Raw genomic sequence first — 23,039 nt, 5'->3', positions numbered from 1 at the left:
TCAGTAGTTGTGGCACAAGGGCTTAGTTCCTCCGCAGCATGTGGGATCTTCCCGGACCAGGGCTTGAGCCCGTGTCCCCTGCGTTGGCAGGAGGATTCTTAACCACTGTGCCACCAGGGAAGTCCCCAGAGTATCGATTCTTGATCAGACAGTTCGGGTTTGAAGCCCGACACGAGCAACGTATTAGCTGTGTAACCTTGGGCAAATTTCTTAATATCTTTGTGCCTCAGTTCCTTCATATAAAAATGAGGATAGGGGCTTCCCTGGTGGCGCACTGGTTGAGAATCTGCCTGCCAATGCAGGGGACACAGGTTTGAGCCCTGGTCTGGGAAGATCCCACATGCCGCGGAGCAACTGGGCCCGTGAGCCACAACTACTGAGCCTGCGCGTCTGGAGCCTGTGCTCTGCAACAAGAGAGGCCGCAGCAAGTGAGAGGCCCGCGCACCGCGATGAAGAGTGGCCCCTGCTCGCCGCGACTAGAGAAAGCCCTTGCACAGAAACGAAGACCCAACACAGTCAAATAAATAAATTAAATTTAAAAAAAAAAAAAAATGAGGATAAAGCCAGGACCTAATTCATTCTAATTCATTTATAATTAACTTACAATGGTGCCTGACACATATTAAGTGCTTAATTAATGTTTTTGTTATACTTGGCATATTAACAGTTTATGTTAATAAAAAGTGACACAGTACAGTCCTCAGAAGATAAAGTACGAATTTAGAAACTCTGAATTTATAAGAGCCCCAGAAGAGTTTGGGATAAACCCTGTCAACAGAACACAATTCTGAGAGGTGAAATTTAACTTTGGAGAGGTGGGGGGGGTGGGGCGGAAAAAAAAAGCTATATGGTACTATTTCTCTGATGTGCTTTACTGACCTCTATAGTCTCCTCTTAGTAACAACAACACAAACCCTCACTAATTCACTGTATCTACAACAGAAATTGTACCATCCCCTGAAATCCCAGGTCTCTACATACTGGGTAAGAGAAACTTTGTTCAGTTAAAAAAAGATTCCAGGGGCTTCCCTGGTGGCACAGTGGTTGAGAGTCCACCTGCCGATGCAGGGAACACGGGTTCGTGCCCCGGTCCGGAAAGATCCCACATGCCGCGGAGGGGCTAGGCCCGTGAGCTATGGCCGCTGAGCCTGCGCATCCGGAGCCTGTGCTCTGCAACAGGAGAGGCCACAACAGTGAGAGGCCCACGTACCGCAAAAAAAAAAAAAAAAAAGATTCCATTTATGGCTAGTATTATTCAGTGTTTTATTCGTGACACAGAAGGATGCCCTACCTGCTAGTCATACCGAATCATCAATATCAAAATGCTTTTTTAAATCCCTTTCTGTTTTTTCTAAAGGGTTTTTTCCTCCAGATGTGATTAAATTAAGGATCTTTTATTTTATTTTGGTCTGGCTGCACCGTGCAGCATGTGGGATCTTAGTTCCCCCACCAGGGATCGAACCCATGCCCCCTGCATTGGGAGCGCAGAATCTTAACCACTGGACTACCAGGGAAGTCCCCCTTTCTTTAAAATATAACAAAATGGTAGGCGCGTTGGATTCTGAGACCTTTCCAAGTTCAGAGGGGTTGAAAATGGGATGACAAAAGAACTCTCAGTTAAAGATGGAGTTATCCTATGACTCTAGTTCCACTCCTGGGTATATATTCAAGAGAAATAAAAACATATGTCAACACAAAATCTTGTACATGAATCTTCATAGTAGCATTATTTATAATAGCCAAAAAATAGAAAGAACTCAAATGTCCATTAGCTGATAGATAAATAAAATGTGGTACATCCACACAATGGAATATTATTAGGCAACAAAAAGGAACGAAGTACTTAGGCAACAAAAAGGAATGAAGCACTGATACCTGCTACTGAAAACATTATAGTAAGTGAAGGAGGACAAACACCAAAGGCTACATGTTGTATAATTCCATTTATATGAAATGTCCAGAATTGGCATATTCATAGTGACAGCAGATTAGTGGTTCTCAGGGACTAAGAGGAGGGCAGGGAGAGGGGGAAATGGGGAGCAATTGCTAATGGTATGGGGTTTCTTACTAGGGTGATCAAAATGTTCTGAGATTAGATAGTGATGATGGCTTGTGAATATACTAAAACCTCTGAATTGGGCATACATAAAATTGAATTTTATGGTATGTGAATTATACCTTAATTAAAAAAAAAAGAACTCCAAGGAGTAAAACAGTACAGAATAAATAATTTTAAACTTCTTCCTCCTTAAGTTCAGAAGTAGATGGCCTACTGGTGGAAATTTTTAGGACCATTTGAAGGAGACAGACTTCTGGAGATAAAAGTGAGAGAAATGAATGTATAAGAAGTAACACAGGGACTTCCCTGGAGGTCCAGTGGTTAACAATCCGCCTTCCAATGGAGGGGATGCAGGTTTGATCCCTGGGTGGGGGAACTAAGATTCCACATGCCGCGGGGCAACTAAGCCCACGTGCCACAACTAGAGAGCCCAAGTCACAACAAAATACCCCACAGGCCACAACGAAGATCCTGCATGCCCCAACTAATACCCGATGCAGCCACATAAATAAATTAATTAAAAATAAATAAATAAATAGCAGTAACACAAATAACCAATTATACAGCCAAGAAAGGTAAGAATAATGGAGGCAGACAGAAGAAAAGCACCCAACATTTGATAGTTTCCATTTTCAAAGCTGTTTAAACTACAGAACTATGCATTCAACGAATTTAACATGTATTAAGTCCAAGCATACATCTTTTTATTGAACTTCACTTTACTGAGCTTCACAGATTGCATTTTTTACAAACTGAAGATGTGCAGCAACCCTGTGTTAAGCAAGTCTATGGGTGCCATTTTTTCCTACAGCATTTGGTCGCTTCGTCTCTGTGTCACGTTTTGGTAATTCTCGCAGTATTCCAAGCTTTTTCAACATTATTACATCTGTCATGGTGATCTGTGCTCTTTGATGTTACTACTGTAACTGCAGATGTGGTGGAAATAGCAAGAGGACTAAAATTAGAAGTGGAGCCTGAAGATGTGACTGAATGCTGCAATCTCATGATACAACTTTTAACAGATGAGGAGTTGCTTCTTATGGATGAGCAAGGGAAGTGGTTTCTTGAGATGGAACTACTTCCAGTGAAGATGCTGTCAAGACTGTCAAAATGACAACAGAGGATTTAGAATATTAAGTAACTCTGTTGATAAAGCAGCAGCAGGGTTTGAGACGACTGACTCCAATTTTGAAAGAAGTTCCACTGTGGGGAAAATAGTATCAAACAGCATTGCATGTTATAGAAAAATCGTCTGTGAAAAGAAAAGTCAATCAGGGCTTCCCTGGTGGCACAGTGGTTGGCAGTCCGCCTGCTGATGCAGGGGACATGGGTTCATGCCCTGGTCCGGGAGGATCCCACATGCCGCGGAGCGGCTGGGCCCGTGGGCCATGGCCGCTGGGCCTGCGCGTCCGGAGCCTGTGCTCCGCAACGGGGGAGGCCACAGCGGTGAGAGGCCCGCGTGCCGCAAAAAAAAAAAAAAAAAAAAAGAAAAGTCAATCAATGCAGCACACTTCACTGCTGTCTTGTTTGAAGACATTGCCACAGCCACCCCAGCCTTCAGAGGCCACCACCCCGTTCAGTCAGCAGCCGTCAGCAGCCGTCAGCATCGAGGCAGAATCCTCCACTAGCAAACTAGCAAAAAGATTACGAATCACTGAAGGCTCAGATGATGGTTAGCAATTTTTAGCAATAAAGTATTTTTTTAATAAAGTATTTTTTAATTAAGGTACGTAGATTTTTAAAAGACATAATGCTATTGTATACTTAACAAACTACAATATAGTGTAAACATAACTTACATATGCACTGGGAAACCAAAAAAATGTGTGTCTCACTTTATTACAGTGGTCTGGAATCCTATCCACAATATCTCTGAGGTATGCCTGTCCTTACTACCCATCAAGCATTGTGCTAAAGGCTCTCAAGTATCATGTGTTATGCTGAATGCTCATATCAAACCTATGAGGTAGTTACTACTATTACCTCATTTTATGGATGAGAAAATAAAGGATTAGAAAGGTGAAGACTGTACAGTTAGGAAGAGGTTTCAAAGCCAGGACTGTGCTCTAATGCTACAGAAGTCTAGTCAGCATTCTGGCTGTGACAAAAAGAAATAAAGGAAGTTACCAAGGCACCACAAGTTGGAGTTTCTATGCCTCAGACATAGCCAGAGCTGCAAGCCCTAAAGCAGTTAGGAGCAGGGGCAGCTCATGTAATTTCTTCACTCTGCCCCTGGTCACCACCCAGGCTCTATTTCCCAAGCTGCTACCCGAGAATTAGATTTTGGCTGTTATTAGTTCTCCCCTTGAAGAATTATAATCTTAATGGTGTGGAACACACTTGGCAGCTGTTGACAGAACCGCATCAGGACAGGAGAGGATTTGAAGGGAAACACAGACAGCTGACACAGACACACTAAGAACCTCACACCATCACACTATTTTCATCACCTCGATCATTCATTAAACCAAACCTAAAGAAAGAGAAGCCAAATCCTTGCCAAGATGCTGCCTTTACAAAGAACAGGTCCTGAACACCACCACATAATAAAACAGACAAGGCCTAAGGGCAAGTAATGAAACATGGTTCTCTTAATCGTCCTTGTATCACTACTCCTCCCTTCCTAGCACACAGTACTCAATTCATCAACCAAAATTTACTGAGTGCCTGTTTGCCTGGCTCTGTGCCATATCGTGGAGGTAGACCGGTGTAAAAGACAAACAGGGCTCCGATCCTCCCGGTTTAATGTGATGAAGTAAGTTCTGAACAGCTTCTATTGCATACATAAGCTCTAACACACTTTCTGTTCATCCAGAGAACCAGCTCCTCCCTGTCTATAGCAGGGTGCCTCATGCTCGGTACTAACGACATTGGAAGTCGGGTAAGTCTTTGATGTGCGGTTGTCCTGTACACTGCAGGCTGTATAGCAGCACCCCTGACTTCTACCCAACAGATCCCAGGAGTAATCCCCGAGTTGTGAGAACCGAAAATGTCTCCAGACACTGTCAAATATCCCGTGGGGGGCAAAATCGCGCCGGCTGAGAAACTCCAGCCTAGCGCCTTCACACGGGCTCTCTGTCCCCCGACCTTCCTCCTCTATCTTTCTCCAAATCTCGGCTCAAACTTCACTTCCTCGGGGAGGGCTCCCCGCCCCCTCAGACTCCGTCGGCGCGTTGGGTTCCGCGTTCCCATACTTCTCCACCCTGCACTACTGAGTGCTGGCCGAGCAACCATCCGCGGGATGTCCACTCCTCTCCCGGGGCTGCGAGCTCCTGAAGGGCAAGAACTTCCCTCCCGCCGTGCCCTGGCGACCAGCACTGGGCCCGTCCATCGCAAAGGTCCCGCAACTGCTGCGGAGTGAGTGACGGGGAGAGAGCGAGGCGATGAGGACGGGAGGCCACTGAGACCCAAGGAGGCGAGCGGGGGGCATTATTTCAGAAAGCCGGGGCGTCAGAGACCCAAGGCGAACGGCTCAGTCGCTCTGCGCATGCTCTTTGCTCTCCCGCGGCCCTCCCCACCACGGCGGACGGTCGAGAGTGTCTGAGGCTCCGCCAAGGCTCTCTAGGCAGGGGACAGGGTCTGTCAGTCCGACGGGGGCCCCCGAAGGGAGGAGGACTTACGTGAGCTTGAAAGCGGGCAGCGAAATCCCTGACTCAGGGACACCAACCACTGCGACCACGTCGGCTGCGGACGGCAGTTCAGCGCCTCAGCTCGCCTAACGGCCGTTACACACCCGCCAGGCCGCGCGCCTCAGAGCGCGCACCGCCCTGGTCCCGCCCCTTTCTTCCCTCCTACGACCAATCAGAAGTCGGGCCGCGCGGGTGTCCCGCCCCTGCACGCCGCCCTCGGCGCAGAGAACCGACGGATCTCTCTGCGCATGAGCCCGCCGCCGCTCTCTGCCGTTGCCTCTACCCCTTGGTGGGTCTCGCCTCTGGGCGGAGCCCTGTTCACCTCGGCCTGAAGTGGCCTGCTTGGCCTGTGCAGATCGAGAAGCTGGCAGCCAGCGCAACTCATTCCGGGATCCCTCCTAACCTGCCCACCCTCCTCCCATTCCTCACCATCTATAGTACTCCCACTTGAAGCAGGGGGTGACGTTGTGACCAGGAGTTAGGGTGTGGCCAGAGTCACTGTCTTATCAGGGTCAGGGCTTGGTCTGGATTAGAGTCAGTGGTCAATCTGTGATCAGGACACAGGTTGAAGGGTAAGGGATCAATCTTGCCTCCCTGCTCAAACTCGCTCCCTAGGAAAAGGAACTAAGTTTATTTGCATTAATACATACTTGAAAAATCAGACTGAAATTGTTTAAAAGGAGGAACAAAGCCATCAGCCAAAGTACAGTAAAATTCCAGGTATCTGGAAACTCGACTTGGGAGGGAGAGAGGCATTAAAAAGTTGTGTGATACAACATGATAAATATAATTAACGGTGCTGTATTTTATATATGAAAGAGTAAATTCTGAGTTATCACAAGGAAAATATATTCTTTTTTATTTCTTTACTTTTGCATCTGTATGAGATGATGGATGTTCACTAAACTTAATGTGATAATCATTTCATGATGTATAAGTCGTCATTATGCTGTACACTTTAAGCTTATACAGTGCTGTATGCCAATTATAACTCAGCAAAAGAAAAATAAAAGTTGTGTGATTTCTTAACTTTGAAGAACCAGACATAAAGAGTTAATTACCGGACCAAATTCACTCTAAAGGAAGGGCTCTGGGGTTCTATTACTTGTCCTCTCTTATAGTGTTTTAAGGTAAGAATATAGATGGCAGAAAATAAGATTTAATTGATAATGAATCTGGGTATGATATGATAGATGAACTTAGGGAGTATTCTCTGAAATTAAGACCAGAAGTCTTTTATTAAAATATAAATGGTAAGGATAGGTGTGTAAATGAGTAAATTTGTGGGCTGGTGGGTGGTGGGAACACCCACTTGATGGCTTCTATTTCTTTGGTGAAAAGCAACTGTAAGGAGGGAGGGAACAGAGGCATGTAGAGGGCTGAGAAGAATGGGGAAGATTTGAAAAGCTGATGTGGAGAATGGAAGAAAAACCAGACTGGAAACAGTGGAACTGCTGAGATTTAAATTTACAATTGGCAAACAGTACATTTGTACAGTTTTCTCCAATGGGTATCTATATTTTAAAAGTAACTCCAGGGCTTCCCTGGTGGCGCAGTGGTGGAGAGTCTGCCTGCCGATACAGGGGACACAGGATCGTGCCCCGGTCCGGGAAGATCCCACATGCCGCGGAGCAGCTGGGCCCGTGAGCCATGGCCGCTGAGCCTGTGCGTCCGGAGCCTGTGCTCCCCAACGGGAGACCGCAACGGTGAGAGGCCCACGTACCACAAAAAAAAAAAAAAAAAGTAACTCCATTATTATAATACCAATTTTCAAATGTGAATGACTCCTCATTTATATTTTAACGAAAAATTTTGGCACTAATTTCAGAGAACATTCACAATTTTTAGTTATGACATAGTAAATCTTCAGTTACTTTATTATTTTAAAACACTTGCTGCACACTATTTACAGTAGCCAGGTCATGAAAGCAACCTAAATGCCCATCGACAGACGAATGGATAAAGAAGATGTGGTACATATATACAATGGAATATTAGCCATAAAAAGGAACGAAATTGGGTCATTTGTAGAGACATGCATGGATCTAGAGACTGTCATACAGAGTGAAGTAAGTCAGAAAGAGAAAAACAAATATCGTGTATTAACACATATATGTGGAACCTAGAAAAATGGTACAGATGAACCAGTTTGCAGGGCAGAAATAGAGACACAGATGTAGAGAACAAACATATGGACACCAAGGGGGGAAAGTGGCAGCGGGGGGTGGGGGGTGATGAATTGGGAGATTGGGATTGACATATACACACTAATATGTATAAAATGGATAACTAATAAGAACATGCTGTATAAAAAATAAATAAAATAAAATTCGAAAAAGAAAAAACACTTGCATATTTCAGTAAGATATATGAATGGAACTATCACCTGACATAACTGAAAAAAGACTAGAGTTGGCCAGTTATGTCCCACCCTAATTTAACCAAGAAAAGTGAGAAAATTAACTGCATCTTCGTAATCATGTAATTAGAGCTACTTTCACATGCATTAAGTGTTGTCTGGTGGATTATTTTATAAGCATCTATTGTTACACAGCACAGAGGCTTCTTTAACATGATCAACTAAATATAATTTAAGTTCAATAGCTTCCTTGTTAACTTCATTTTGTTTCATTCTATTTTCTTTTTGAGATATTTAAGCATAATATAGTAAATGATATTTTTCCCTTATCCTTTAGGATCTATTTTAAATACAGGCAAGGGTTAATGCCTTTGTCAAGAGGGATATTTAAACAGTTTCTACTCCAGACTTATAAAGTGAATATGAATTCCCAATGAAATGTAATTAATTGTACTGATTTAATAAGTGTGTGATTTTTATGTACATGAAAAAATAATATGGATTAATCATTTGACTTAATTTTTTCTGGAGCTATTAAACCATTAAATGACAAGAAGAGATTTTGTAAATTAAATGTTGAGACTGTTGAATTTAATATTTATTTTGTTGCTTGGAACAACATATTTTCCCAAGAAATTAATTTCTAAATGATCATAGATATCAATAAAAGTAGTATTTCAAAAATGAAACCACAAAAAGAGGCACAGGGCCTTCTTGTGATTTTGTGAAAGTGCCACCTCTGTCAACTTCTAAAGCCTGTCCTGCTTCCCAATCCACACCACCTGCTTCCTGAACTCAACTGTCCTCTCTGTAAGGTCCAAGCCTGTGTCTTGTGTAATATTGAATCTCCAGGGCCTAACATAGTAGATTCCAACCTGTTTCTGAATGAATAAATGATAGCATACTGTTGCCTGTATCCACCCTTTATTAGGAAACAGGAGTTAATGAAGTTGGAAATAATTAATGGTCAGAACAATATTATATGGACACATTTAATCCTAATTCTGAAATTAAATAGCTCTTGCCCATTCTGCAGAAGAAAGGAGATTTGGAACCAGTTGGCCAAGGCCCAACAACTTACCCTAAAATGAGAGTCATGGAGTCCCCATGTTGAAGCAGAGATCATCTGGTCAAATTCTTTCATTTTACAAATGGGGGAACTGAGACCCATAGAGAACAAAGCAACTTCTCACATGCACACATGCGCACACACACACACACACACACACACACACCGTTTCTCATAAAGCCTTGAAGCTTTGTGGTCTGATAACACAGAAAAGGAGTCAGACAAAGTAGGAAAGTTCCCTGCTGTTTATTGGCCATACCCTCTGCCCTGCCCCTTATCATATTGAGCTGCCCAATCCCACCATTGGAAGAGTTCCAGAGATGGGAAGGGAAGGTGGGATGAGGAAGCACTGCCCAAGGCTCAGTGGTCCCACTCCTAACCAGACAGTAGTTGGGTCACACATGGATTCCATCTTCACCCTCAACCTCTCTGGTCCCTAACAAGAGGACAGACTACTTGTCTCTCCCTAAATCTTCCTCCACCCTACCTTTGCCTCAGGCAACTAAACTAAAGGCTAAGGACTAGAGTTGGGGCAGGTATCTGGGCAGGATTTTATCCTAGCATCCAGCCTATTGCCATCAGAAGAAAGATGGTCATCCAGGATCCTGCAGGAAAGAAAGAAATTATAAAGCAGAATTAGGTGGCTTTGAGAGCCTGGGAAACTTTTTAGGCTTAGATACTCCACTTCGGGGATTGTTTTGTAAGTCATTCATGCATTTTTTCAACAAAACCTTCCAGGGACTTCACCATGTGCCAGTTCCTCTGTTAGACTGGGCGGGGGGGGAGGTGGTTGGAGACACAGAGATGAACTCTCTATCTCGGTGTGGACCCCACTCAACCCCTCTCACTTGTTGTTATCTTCATGGCCCTCTATCTTGAAATTTCAACCCCTACCCTAAATCATTTCTGGAAAGCCTCAGGTTCTGATGAGGGATAAAAGTCTAACTATGACTACCAACAACCTCACAATGACAACTCTACCATGTACAGCTGAGGAAGCTGAGACTTAGGGTAACTGACCTCTCCCAAGTCACATACTGTTAAGCAGGGACGAGATCCAAGACCAGCACCCTCCAGAAGCCAGTGTGCACCCCCAGACCCTGGCGCAGTCATCAGAACTTTATCACAGCAATCGCTGTGTACCAACCTCCCAAACTCCTGCTACTGGAGGCACTGGGCTCTGAAACCACAAAGGAAGAAAGATTAAGCTTAAGGAGGCATCCTGATAGTACCAGGTCAGCACACTCCCATCATTGAAAGATTGGGCAAAAAGAACCCTTTGTTGAAGCAGGGACTCAGAAAGGTGTGATGATGAACCTTCTGCCTCTAAAGAATGGAATTACTAAGAAGATAGGCTTTCCCGCAAGGGTCAGAGCTTTGGAAGGTTGTCAGGGAATAGAGAGAAAGGAGAGATGGTTTCAGACCAGCAAGGAGGATTTACAAAGAGCATACTGGCACAAGGGACAAACAGACTGGTAGAAGATTGGTCTGGTGTGGCAGGAAAGATGAGAATGGGAGGAGAGAAGCTTAATGAGTGAGACTGGAACCGGGACAGGGTGAGGGGAGGAGACCTCTCCAGAGCAAAGGAGGAGCCGAGGAGGATATGGGCTTGGGGAGGACATGGACTAGAATTGAGGGAGGAGTCTGAGGACACACAGGTAGAAGGAGGCTCAGTGAAGGGTCGGGGTCTCAGAGCAGGTCAGTGGGAAAAACTGGAAGAGGAGTCAAGGAGGCCCCCCATATGATCCAGTTACCACTTGATCTAATGGGCCCGAACACCATCCAGCCAGCGCCGCTCTCCAGACCCTCCCGAGCTGAGATCTCCCAGGCTCGATTCCTCCCAGGCGGACTCTTCTGACTACAGGTCTGCAGGGACACAACAGAAGGGTAGCGAGGTCTCTTCCCGCCCCAGCCTGGGCGGGCCTTTGTCCGAGACCCCCAGGTAGCCCCAGTGAGGTCTCCAAAATCTTGCCCTTTATGTCAATCCACAGGCCCCTCGCCCTCGGCCCCGCCTTCAGCCCCGCCTCCGGAGGGATAGGCCAATCCCCAGCACCGCCGCCCTCCAGGCCCCTCCTTAGTCAGGCCCTTATTGGTCCCCCTCTCCTTAGTCCCTGCAGGCCCCTCCTTAGTCCCCACCCGACTGCATTGCTTGGAGTCCGGCTCCTCAGCTAGCCACCCGGAGCTACGGCCGGCGGAGGCTGCAGCGACTGCCCGGAGCCTCTAGGGCTGCCTGTCTGCTCACCGGCGGACACGGGCGTCCCGCCCGCTTGTCACACAGGGTCACTTGGCTCTGCAGGTAGAGCGTATCGCTTAGTCGAGAAGCGGAACAGGTTGAAGGCCAGCGTCAGCTCCAGGGAGGCCCCGTTGGCCCGCAGGCCCCACGAGCAGCCTGTTGCTGACTGGGCAGCTGTGGGGAGAGGCAGCGTCACCCACTGCTAGGAGCCCCGGCAAACACTGATTTCCCATTTTTTGCTTGTCCTGTGGGTGTAGATGCTGGGTCTCATAATGAAAATTTGCATGCATTATTTCATTTCATCCTCACATCAGTGCTAGCAGGAAGACAGTTTTGCCCCCGTCCTCTTTCTTCCTTTCTTCCTCCCTCCCTCCCTCTCTCTCCCTTCCTTCCTTCCTTTCTCTCCCTTCCTTCCCTCTTTCCCTCTTTCCTTCCCTCTCTCTCCCTCCCTCTCTTTTTTCTTTCTTTCTCTTTCCTTCCTTCCTTTTCTTTTCCCTAACACATTTTCTCTCCCTCTGTCTTTTCCTTTCTTCTCCTTCCCCTCTTCTATTATTATTTTGATGGTGTGGTGGTAGTAAATCATGACAAGATGACCTTTAATTTTCTTGTTTGTTTGTTTTTCTAAGACTCTCCCCTTCGATAAAGTTTGCTTCTTGACTGGGCATAGCTTATCAGTGATCACTTATTAGCAGTAACTTCTCCACATTAAAAAAGGAAACTTTAGTTACTGGTGGCAAACTCTGGTAGACATAGAAAATTCTGAGCTGAGAGATTCGGAGGTAGGCTTGAACTGTTCACGTTATTGTCATGGTGACTTTTTTTGAGGTAACAATAACCTAGATGTAACCGTTTCACTATAACTGGTAGTATTTGGATAGACTTGTGGTGTAGACTCCATGGGCAGAAAGAAAGTCTTATTATACATAGGCCCTGTTCTAGGTGCTTGGGAGAATTAGAAAACTGAGTGAACAAAACAGACCAAACCTCCTATTCTCTTGTGGGTGAGGGGAGACAGACAATAAATAACTTAATAAAAAAAATAAATGATCTCATGTAATGTAGTATGAAAGGAGGTGATAAGTAGATAGAAGAAAGAAATAGGGATCTAGACTGGATGAGTGCAGGGTAGTTGCAATTTTACATAGCATGGACAGGGCAGGTTTCATTGAAATGGTACCATTTTAGCAAAGACTAAGGAGATGAGAATTTGCCATATGGGTATCAGGGAGTTGAGGGTTCCAGGAAGAGAAAACATCCAATGCAAAAGCCTAAGGGACAGCAAATTATCTTCCCACTGAGTTACCAGCCACACAGACGCTACCTCCTGTGGGCATTAGGGAGTCACCTCTGAACTCTGTCTCTTGTGCTTCCTGAAGCCCATTTAGTCTTTTTTACCCTGTGATCTTTATTCCAGGAATCAAACTCACCATCAATAAGTCCATTCTAGTTTCCCCCCTTGATGGTCTTTTTATTTTTTAAAGATGAGGAAACTGAGGCTCAGAGAAGTTAAGTAGGTTGTCCAAGTTTCTTCAGGTAGCAACCTGGCTGCAGTGCCCTCCCATAACCTTAATCACTAGGTTCTCTTTCCTCCTGACAAAGGAAGAATTGCACGCTAGGACTGTTTTTGAGGTATTTCAGAACCAGGACTCTGGAGCATGAGTAGACCAGCATTATGTCCTTGGTCTAGTCATTAAACTCTGTACCCTCTCTAATCCCCTCATCCTTAAAGTGGGGGAAATAATACTTCACAGTGTTGTTTTCAGGTATAAATGAGGTAATGAATGATTCACTGTGTTCTGCGAAGACTTGTTAATATTAATGAAATACAACCAGAAGACAGGAGACACAGCTCCTTCCCTAGACCATGAGCTGTTGAGGGTAAGGACTTGGCCCAGAACTTAGCAAGATCTCCTACTTCGAGTTGTGAAGTTTCTCTATCTATAAAATGGGAACAAAAATATACCTATCTCGTAGAGTGTGTTGTGAGGCTTAAGTGGGTTAATATATGTGAAGTGATTTGAACAGGGTCAGGCATGGAGTAAATGTCAAATATATTATGTAGTGTATAGCACCCTGAAATGTTAGTTTTGTTTTTGTTTTTTTACTTTTATCACTGTAGGTCCTCAGTAATTGTTTGAGGAAAGAATACAAGGAATGAGTATCATTAATTGGCTGTAATGTTGGACAGACCTTTATCTCCCAACGCCTTAATTTACTCATCTGAAAAATGGGAATGGTAATAATACTTGAATATTTTTCAACAAACATTCACCCAGCACTTACTTTCTCCCACTGTCTATGTACCAGTGATACAGAGAAGAGTGACAGGATCTGTGCTCATAGGTACAAAACCATCCAGCACAAGCTACAGTCCAAGAGCTAGTGTGGCACTGAAAAGAGGTTACCAGAGTCCAACAGGTACTTACCTCTCCTTCACAAAGTAGTAGGTGGCCTTAACAGCACCTGTCCTGGAGAAGCTGGTGCTGGTAAAGACCTCATTGGCCACCAGGGCAAATCTGTCTGGGCCACTACTTGTGGCTCTGAGGACCACGTAGAGAGGCTTGCCAAGGGAAACTGGTCTGTTCTCAAGTGGAGATGAGAGCTGAGGGTCTGTGAAGATGCCCAGGATGACAATGGTGTTCCCAGTGCCCATAATACGGATAGTGATATATCTGGAGAGGGATGGGAATGAGACCCTCACCACAAAACCCTAGAGGTAGGGGCATCACTCGCATTCTGCCTTGCACCCTAGGTCACTGAGCACTGGTAGCCATAGAGAACTAGGGGAGGGAAGGAGCAAAACTTCCAACTTTCCTCCTGGACCTCCTAAAAAGTGAGGGGCCACATCACAGATCCCCAGACCCCAGGACCCTTGAAGCCATCTGAGCCATCCTACCTCAAGGTAATTTACATAAACAACCCATAATGCATTACTTCACAGAACATCTTTTTCTTCCAGTAATACTCCGAGTCTCAATCTAAGAGGTACCTATGATGGGTGGGCATGGCGGGGCAACATCCTGAGGGTGTTGACTCCTTTTGCCTGGATTATAGGTAGCAGTGGGAACTCGAGAGCCTCCACAGGGTCCAGCCCAAGAGGCAGCTGACAGAAAAGAACTCACAGGAAAAAGACCACCGGGTAGGTGTGGGTCTGGCTGACATTTACCACCAGAGGGTACGTGCAGCTGAAGTTGAGCATTGTGGAACCAGCATTGGTATAGTCAGGGTGAACCTGCAGAAGCTGCGCCTCCAGAGAATAAAGGGCATGGCTGTTGTTGGTCTAGAAGACACAGGGAGGCAGCCATTACTCTCAGATCTCCAGGGGAATCACTTTCTTCCATCATCATTTGCTTCAAGTTGTTGATTTAAATAAGAGTAATGACTAAAGTTTACTGAGCGTGGGTTGTATTCCAGGCACTGTGGCCTGACCATTACTCTCTGAGGAGGGTTCTGTTATTAGTCCCATTTTACAGAAGAGTAAACTGAAGTTTGTTTTTTTTTTTTTGGCCGTGCCATGCAGCTTGCGGGATCTTAGTTCCCCGACCAGGGATTGAACCCGGGCCCTCAGCAGTGAAAGCGCAGAGTCCTAACCACTGGACCGCCATGGTATTCCCTGAACAGTAAACTGAGGCTTAGAAAGTTAAAAGATTTGCCCAAAGCAACTAACAAAGCCAGAATTCAACATCTCTCTGATCCCAGAGCCCATGTTCTTAAACTCCATGCCAGTGGTTCTCAAATTTCAATGTGCATTTTAGAATCTCTTGGAAAAAAATAAAAGAATCACTGTGGGGCTTGTTAAAATTGCCAAGTCCTGGTCCTTATCCCAAGATTCAGATATCTTTTTGGTATTTCATTGTTTCCATAGGATTTTAAAAAAGGAATCAAAATGATTTGTTTTATTGCTATAAATCAAGCAGTTTATTAAAAAAAGAACACTGATAGAGAATTCTAGGGGCAGAGCCAAAGACTTAGCTATTACATGTTGAAACTACCGATTCTGTTCTATGACTTAGGCAAGAGAAACCATGACTCTGTGGGTGGCAGAACAAGACACTGGAGGAACTAAATCACCCACCCCACCCTGCCGTTAGAATGAACTCTAGTTTTCAAAGTGAGCCTGGGGAGCTCCAGAGCCTCTTTGAAGGGGCATTAAAGCCCACCTATGTGCTAGGGGGAAGCTGACCCAGCAGGGCACTCTTCCTCCCACTCCATTCAATCAGACCTGCCCTGCTTTTATATATTTATTTTTATATTTGGCTTTTATGTAAGATCCCTTCCAAGGAAAGGAAGTGACAGCACAGTGAGCAGTTAGGAGCACAAACCTGCTCTGTTAATAACTAGCTGTGTGACTTGGGAAAATCCCTCAACTTCTCTGAGCCTTAGATTGCTCATCTGTAAAATGGGAACCTCACAGGATTATTGTGAAGATTTAGTGAGATAGTGCACGTAAAAAAGAATTTGACCCACAGCACATGGTACACGGTAAGAAATTTATAAATATTGGTTGTGGTTGCGGTAGTTATTATTTTAAAGGATTATTTTATTAGTAGTTATTATTTTAAAGGATTATTTTAAAGGATTCTGTGGCTGACAAGTTTGGAAACCGATTTCCCAGTCCATCAATCATGGCACCATTTATAAAGGCATTCCCAATCTGATGGGGGACAACGTGGTCTCTTCCCCAAAAAGACTGGTCTGACTGCCAAGACTGGACTCCATTCCAGAAAATTATTCTTCGGTTAAATGGAAATAAAGTCACAACTGGTGCCCAATCATTCATTTCCCAGTCCCACCCCCAAAACACACATACAGCCCAACTTCCTATCAAAGGGCCCCTCCCAGATTGCTCACAGAAAGGCGGAGTCCACAGGTACCCTCCTTCTTCTCCATTGTGAAGACCTGGACACTAAGACCCTCCTCTGTCTTACTGACACTGGAGCATCCTGAAAAGGCACCTTCTTCCAGGATCCAGTGGCGAGTCTTCAGGAAGCAGCTGCTCAGGACCACCTCAATTTCCTGCAGCTGGCAGTGCAGGGCCACCAACACCCTGGATAGTTCTGCAGGAGGACAAGAGCCAGGGCAGAGGCCTCCTGAGGCTCCTGGGATGACGCCATGGGCAAGGGTACGCATTCTAATCTGGGTGGAGGAAACACTGTGGGGATATTAGCCCAACCCATAACAACTCGCTTAAACGAAGACTCTCCCCAGCGGGAGGTGAGACCCCTCTGCCATGATTGCACTGGGGGACCCTGATTCCTGGACTTAGCTGATCCACTCAGAACCACTTTCCCAGGAACTGAGCCTGAAAGGAGGCGGTATAAAGCTTGAGAGTTGTGAGGCAGCCCTTTTCTGCCACATGGGCTGAGAGGCAGGACAAGCCAGTGTGTGGAGAAGGGAACAAAGCAGGTACAGGTGCAGAAGGGGAGAAGCAAGATTGAGAGAAGAGAGAGGCAACGCCCTGGGTTCCACCACATGCATGGTTCCAAGTCCCTGGAGACCCTGGTTGGAGGCTACCCTTGGGCTCCATGAGATGCCCTTGTAATAAGTTCTCCTGTTTCCCCTTCTCCAGCCCCGTTGGTTTCTGTTACTTGCCTGGCAGATTATTTTTGGAGATATTAATTTGTTTTGTTCTTTGATTTCCTTCTCATTCCAGCAGGTAACCTGGGCCTTAGGGGTTTTTGAGGGACCTAAACTGTCTGAAATCAATGGCTCTTTCTGTCTTATAAAAGCCTGAACTCCCAAAGAGACATTACTGAGGGAGGAGAGGGAGGGAGTGCCTTTGAGAGCCATGAGGGAGAGTCTTCAAGTCCTTTTTAGGATTTCTTAGTTTCATGAGGCAACAAATTTTGTTTTATTTTGTTTAATGCTTTCAATTTTTATAATTAATTAATTTTCCTCAGGCCAGTTAGTGTTGACTTTCTGCCCCTGGCACCACATGGTGCCCTGATACATGTCAGGCACCAGTGGTTTCGGGTGATGAAGGAGAAGCTAATATCAATATTTAACCCTTCCCTCTTTCTATGTCTGCTCTTTCCACACTTGCTGTTGAATTTGGGATGAAATGCTTATAGTTAGTCATTAAAAAGTAAAATGTTATGGAAATACTAAATATTTCTGGACTTGTTTTATTACTTTGAATTTAAAGATTTTGTTTTCCTTTCCGTTTTTTTAAAAGCTCACTGATTCTATCTTGGAAGGCATGTTTGGTCAGAGGGATGGGCTGCAATATAAGAGCAGGTGCTTTGGGAGTTCCCTGGTGGCCTAGTGGTTAGGATTCCAGGCTTTCACTGCTGTGGCCCGGGTTCAATCCCTGGTGGGGGAAGTTTCCCCCCCCCCAAAAAAAAGAGCAGATGTTTTGTACCAACCTGAGTTGGTGGAAGGGGAGCAGTATAAGTCAGTCACATAACTTTCTGCTATTGCAATCAATAGTATATTGTGATATGGAATGCCAAATAATAATATCAGTAATAGCTAACACTCAAAAACTGATGCCCGGAAGTTAATGTGATCATATTATCTCCAGCAGAAGAAAATGAGTCATGATTCAAACCCAGACAGTCTATCTTGCAGAGTCCATGTTCTTACTCACAGGGAAGAAAGTTAACACGAAAAGAAAAGGTGTCTCATTCTCAGTGTGTGAAAACACAATGATATACTTCCTATATTCTGTGGAGGGACACATGTTGCATTGTACAAGTGGGTACATAACCCTGGTCTCCCCAGGAGAGTTTGTTGAGATGGGGACAAACCTCTAATGAGCCAGAGTTTGACTAAAGCCCCCCTGGGTCAGACTTGTCATCCTGGTCACTTCTACCTTGCCCAGCCTGCTCAACTTCATCTGAACTCCCTCGTTGGCAACAGGGTATATTCCAAGGTACTGCTTAAATGTTCCTAAGAATGAGGTTTCTGGGGACACTCTTGGAAAATGCATGCCATAATCTGTTTTAAAAATCTGACTTTGAAAGGAGTCACAGTGAACAGTGGAATACTAAATATTAAAGGCTCTGAAAAGTCCTGCAGTCAAAAAACAGCTTTGTTTAATCCAGTATTTCCAAAATATACTTGACAATACAACCCTTTTGTTTTAGTGTAATGTCTATTGAAATCCCATAGCATTGGTGTCCCACAAAATACATTTTGGAAAATACTGGCCCATAAGTTAAGCACCGCCTAGTTTTAAATGTAATAGGAGCTTCATCCTAAGGCTGGATTATCCAACAGACCAAAGCAGGAATGCCAAGGAAATATTTTCTGAAGAAATTTGATATTTTAAAAAGCAGGGTAGGACTTCCCTAGTGGTGCAGTGGTTAAGAATCCGCCTGCCAATGCAGGGGAGACAGGTTCGATCCCTGGTCCAGGAAGATCCCACATGCCACAGAGGAACTAAGCCCGTGCGCCGCAACTACTGAGCCTGTGCTCTAGAGCCCACCAGCCACAAGTAGTGAAGCCTGTGCTCCGCAACAAGAGAAGCTACTGCATTGAGAAGCCTGCACGCAGCAACGAAGAGTAGCCCCCGCTTGCTGCAACTAGAGAAAACCCATGCAGCAACAAAGACCCAACACAGCCAAAAGAAGAAAAAAAAAACAAACAGGCTAGTCATTTTAGGAAAATCAGAATTTTGCTAACTTGAAATTTTTGGGGGGTTAGATTTATTTCAACTGTAGGAGGCATATGTGTGGGGGACACCATCATCTTTTTTGGTTCCCAGGACCCAGCTTCTGCCCTGCCAGAGGGTGAGCCTGGGAGTTAGTTGTACTGCTACTAACACAGGGAGACCCTGTGAACCCAGCCACACTGGTCTTGCCTCAACAAGATTTTTGCCTCCGTTTCCCTATCTAGCCCTCCAGGCCTGTGTTGGGGCTACAGCCTTTTTCTTTGGTGGATCATCATCTACTCCCCCCAGGAAGGCTTAATCTCTAGTCAGTAATTAGAATCCTGGGGGCTGGGGGTTGATGAATTGTCCGTTCTACCTCTGCTATATACTGAATATTTGCACACACCCCCACCCCAAATCCATATGTTAAATCCTAATGTCCAATGTGACAGTATTAGGAGGTGGGGCCTTTGGGAGGTGATTAGGTCATGAGGGTGGAGCCCTTAAGAATGGGATTAGTGCCCTTATAAAAGAGACCCCAGAGAGCTCCCTTGGCCCTTCCATCATGTGAGGACACAGCAAGAGGACAGCTCTCTATGAACCAGGACGTGGGCCCTCACCTAATAGCAAACCTACCGGTGCCTTGATCTTGAACTTCCAGCCTCCAGAAATGTGAGAAATGTTTCTGCTGTTCATAAGCCACCCAGTGCATGGTATTTTGTTATAGCAGCCTGAATTGACTAAGACAAATTCATATGCTCAGCTACCTTTCCTCTCACTAGAAATCACCTCTGCCCAGATGGACTCTTTAGATGTCAATGTCTGACCAAACCTCACTGGCCCTCCCACACCCTTTGGACATGTGTTCATCTGGGCCTTCAGATGTGAAGAGAGTTGTGAAGAGTTCTTCGCTGTACTGACATGAGTTCCTCAGACTTACCTGATGGGCATAGTAGCTGTTATTGCACATACAAACTCTCCTGTCCGCCGGGTATTCATCTGAAGTACAGACTCCTGCTCCAGGACTACTGTTCTTGGTGTGTTTAGGGGAGGCTTGACTGGCTCCAGTGCTGGCAGCAGATTTTGTCATCCCCGAGGAGCTGGGAATAAGGGTTGTTGAATGAGCAGCTGTTGTCTCAGGTGACTGGGCCATTGCAGTGCCAGCACTGGGGGCTGATTCCACTGGATGGGAAGGTGCTTGTGTGATGGTGTTGTGATGTCTTCTGGACAGCATGCTCATCGTGGGGGCTGTTATTGGGGTTGGGGGTGCAGCGGTAGTTACCCCTGCCTGAGTGCCAGGCATGTCTGTCCCCAGGTGGTCATGGTTAGCGAAGCGGTATAACTGCACTGCTTGTCACAGGTAAAGATTCTTTCACATCAGGGATTTCGTCCAATGTTGCGGGGGATAGCGTTGTAGCTGACTTCTCAGAGACAGTGGTTCTCATGGACCCCGATGATGTGACGTCATTGCCTGGTGTGTTTAAGGCCGTTGGAGCTGTGATCGTGGCTGACCTTTGGAGAGTCAGCGACCACTGATGACTCCAATCCATTGGCTCCGGAGCTTGATGCGAATGGGGTTGCAGCTGGAGCACACCGGTTCTGTTTTGAGGGGTTTGCTGAGGTGGCCATGCTGGATGAGGCTGTGCTTCTGGTTGTCCCTCCCTGGTCCTTCAATGTAGAAGTCACCATGGAATTTGGCAGCGTTGTGCCCTCAGAGGTTGTGGTGATAACTGTACTTAATCTCTCCTCTTGAGTCTCATGTGCTGGGGTTGTCTGCTCAGTGGACCCAGCAGAGCTGCTGGCTGGTAGTGAAACTGGAGGAGCAGTTGATGTGATATGCTGCTGGGACTCAGACGGTTCTGTTCTGCCAGTTGTTGGTGAGGTGTTAGGTGGAACTGCAGGGCCATTGTCTCTCCCATTGTTGGATGGAGATGAAATTGTGGAGGAACACTCTATAGTTCCCACAGTTCCATAGTCTTTAGTGGAAGATGTTGTAGCTGACCCCAGGTTGTCATAATGCCTGTAAAACAAACAAAAAGAAACCTATATACCCATTCCCTCCACCAATCCAGAGTTCTTCTCAGATGTTCTCATTTTATCAAATATCCTTATTGGAAGATTAAAAAAAATGATATCAACACCAACTACATGGGACTTCCCTGGTGACGCAGAGGTTAAGAAACCACCTGCCAATGCAGGGGATACGGGTTTGAGCCCTGGTCTGGGAAGATCCCACATGATGTGGAGCAACTAAGCCTGTGAGCCACAACTACTGAGCCTGCGCTCTAGAGCCTGCGAGCCACAACTACTGAACCCACGTGCCACAACTGCTGAAGCCTGCGCGTCTAGAGCCCGTGCTCCACAAGAGAAGCCATTGCAATGAGAAGCCCGTGCACCGCAATGAAGAGTAGCCCCCATTCACTGCAATTAGAGACAGCCTGCGTACAGCAACAAAGACCCAACGCAGCCAAAAACAAAAACAAAAAACAAAACACCAACTACATTATTACTGGCGCGCATTCATTTATGTGCCAGCTCTGTGCTAATAGATCTCAGCTGATGCATGCCAGGGAGAGCGAATTTAACTAAATCAGGCAACTATGTCTCATTCCACTCAAGAATTATTACAGAGACAGAGTCAGAAAAAGATGGAAATCTATTATCACACTTGATCTTTGATTTCTCGATGGCTTTTTGATGTGTTTCCTACTGCATTGAACATGATTCTAATATTTAAAGATACACAATTTTTTTTTTTACAACGTGACCCCTCATCAAAAGCCAAGTGCTTCATTTAGTGCAATAGCAGTCAAAGATAATTTTGACAACCTTTGGTTTTTCACCTTGTCTGAGTAAGGTGCTGTTCCAATGTGCGAGTGTTGGTGCACTGAATCCTCACATCCACCCTGAAGTAAGGAAAATTATTTCTATTTATCAGATGAAGAAACTGAGGCTCAGACAGGTGAAGGCATCTGTTCAAGGTCACACAGCCAGGAAGTGGTGGCACTGGATTTGAAATCAGATCCATCAGATCCCAGAGCCCAATGTCTTCCCTACCACGCTGCACTGCCTCACAAAGACATTGCTTCATTCTCATGTCCAAGCCAGCCACTCTCTCTAGAGAAAAAGGCCCAAATCAGCTACACTGAGCTGGATCCCTTGAAAACCTTCCTCTTCCCCCTGGGCAATGGGCAGAAATAGGCGCATCACCTGATGCCCTGTCATTGCAACCTTGGTCTTTGTCAAAGGACTAGTTTAGAAAACTGGAGGTGATGGGCTTGTCCTTCCTACAACCTAGCTCCAAAGAGGCACTGATCCTTCTCCCTGACCCCGCCCCCATCTGGCATCTGCTCCTTCCGCCTCCCACTTTCTTCTAGCCCTGAATAGAGCTAAGGGGTCACAATAGAGCAGGAGTGCTGGCCAGGATGCACGGAAAGAGTGGGGGATCTAGGCTCTAGACCTGGCTCTGTTACTGACTTGCTGTGTAGTCTTGGGGAAGACCCCCCCACTCTCAGTGCTTCTACATCCCCCTCAGCACAGTGAGGGACTTGGGCTTAATATCGCAAGAGTCCTCTAAACTCTAGTGATCCGTGGGTCTGTTTGCAACAAAATTCCAGGCTGAAATGAACAGATGTCTTGCTACGGGAGTCTCGAGTTTTTATGTGCGGGAAGAGATGTTTCCACTGGATCTGATTTTATGTTTTTTCCATGTGGTTAACCAGTTGTCCCTGCCCCCTTATGGAAAAATCCATCCTTTTCCCACTGATCAATTTGTGATGCTACCTGTTATTACGCATCCAGACTGATTTCCCTGCTCTTTTATTCCATTGGTTTGCTTGTCTATTGTTGCAACACCACCACATGATCTTACTTTAATGTAAGTCTTAGTATCTGGTAGAGTGAGTCTCCCATCTTGCTCTTCAAAGTTATCTTGGCAGTTGCTGGCCTTTTGTTCTCCCTTATGTGTATTAGAATCCGCGTATCAACTTCTACAAAAAACCCTGTTAGGATTTTGATTGGAAGTGTGTCACAATTAAAGATTTGGTAAGAACTGACATTTATGTGATATTGAAGTTTCCTGCCGACAGCAGCTCCT

The 23,039-nt window shown here is 45.5% G+C and overlaps 1 protein-coding gene across 1 annotated transcript in view; it reads right to left on the bottom strand.

Moving 5' to 3' along the window:
• CEP85 (centrosomal protein 85) overlaps positions 1-6,009 on the bottom strand; it is a 33,150-nt gene extending 27,141 nt beyond the window's left edge. Inside the window, exon 1 of the mRNA XM_079903603.1 lies at positions 5,680-6,009. The gene's annotated coding sequence lies outside the window, so the exon portion shown is untranslated. The remainder of the gene's footprint in view (positions 1-5,679) is intronic.
• Between the last annotated feature and the right edge of the window lie 17,030 nt (positions 6,010-23,039).

This window comes from Stenella coeruleoalba, assembly GCF_951394435.1.
Source record: "Stenella coeruleoalba genome assembly, chromosome: 1".
In the NCBI taxonomy this organism is placed as follows: domain Eukaryota; kingdom Metazoa; phylum Chordata; class Mammalia; order Artiodactyla; family Delphinidae; genus Stenella; species Stenella coeruleoalba.
The sequence above is the reverse complement of the archived record's forward strand: the minus strand, read 5'-3'. Positions and strand labels throughout refer to the sequence as shown.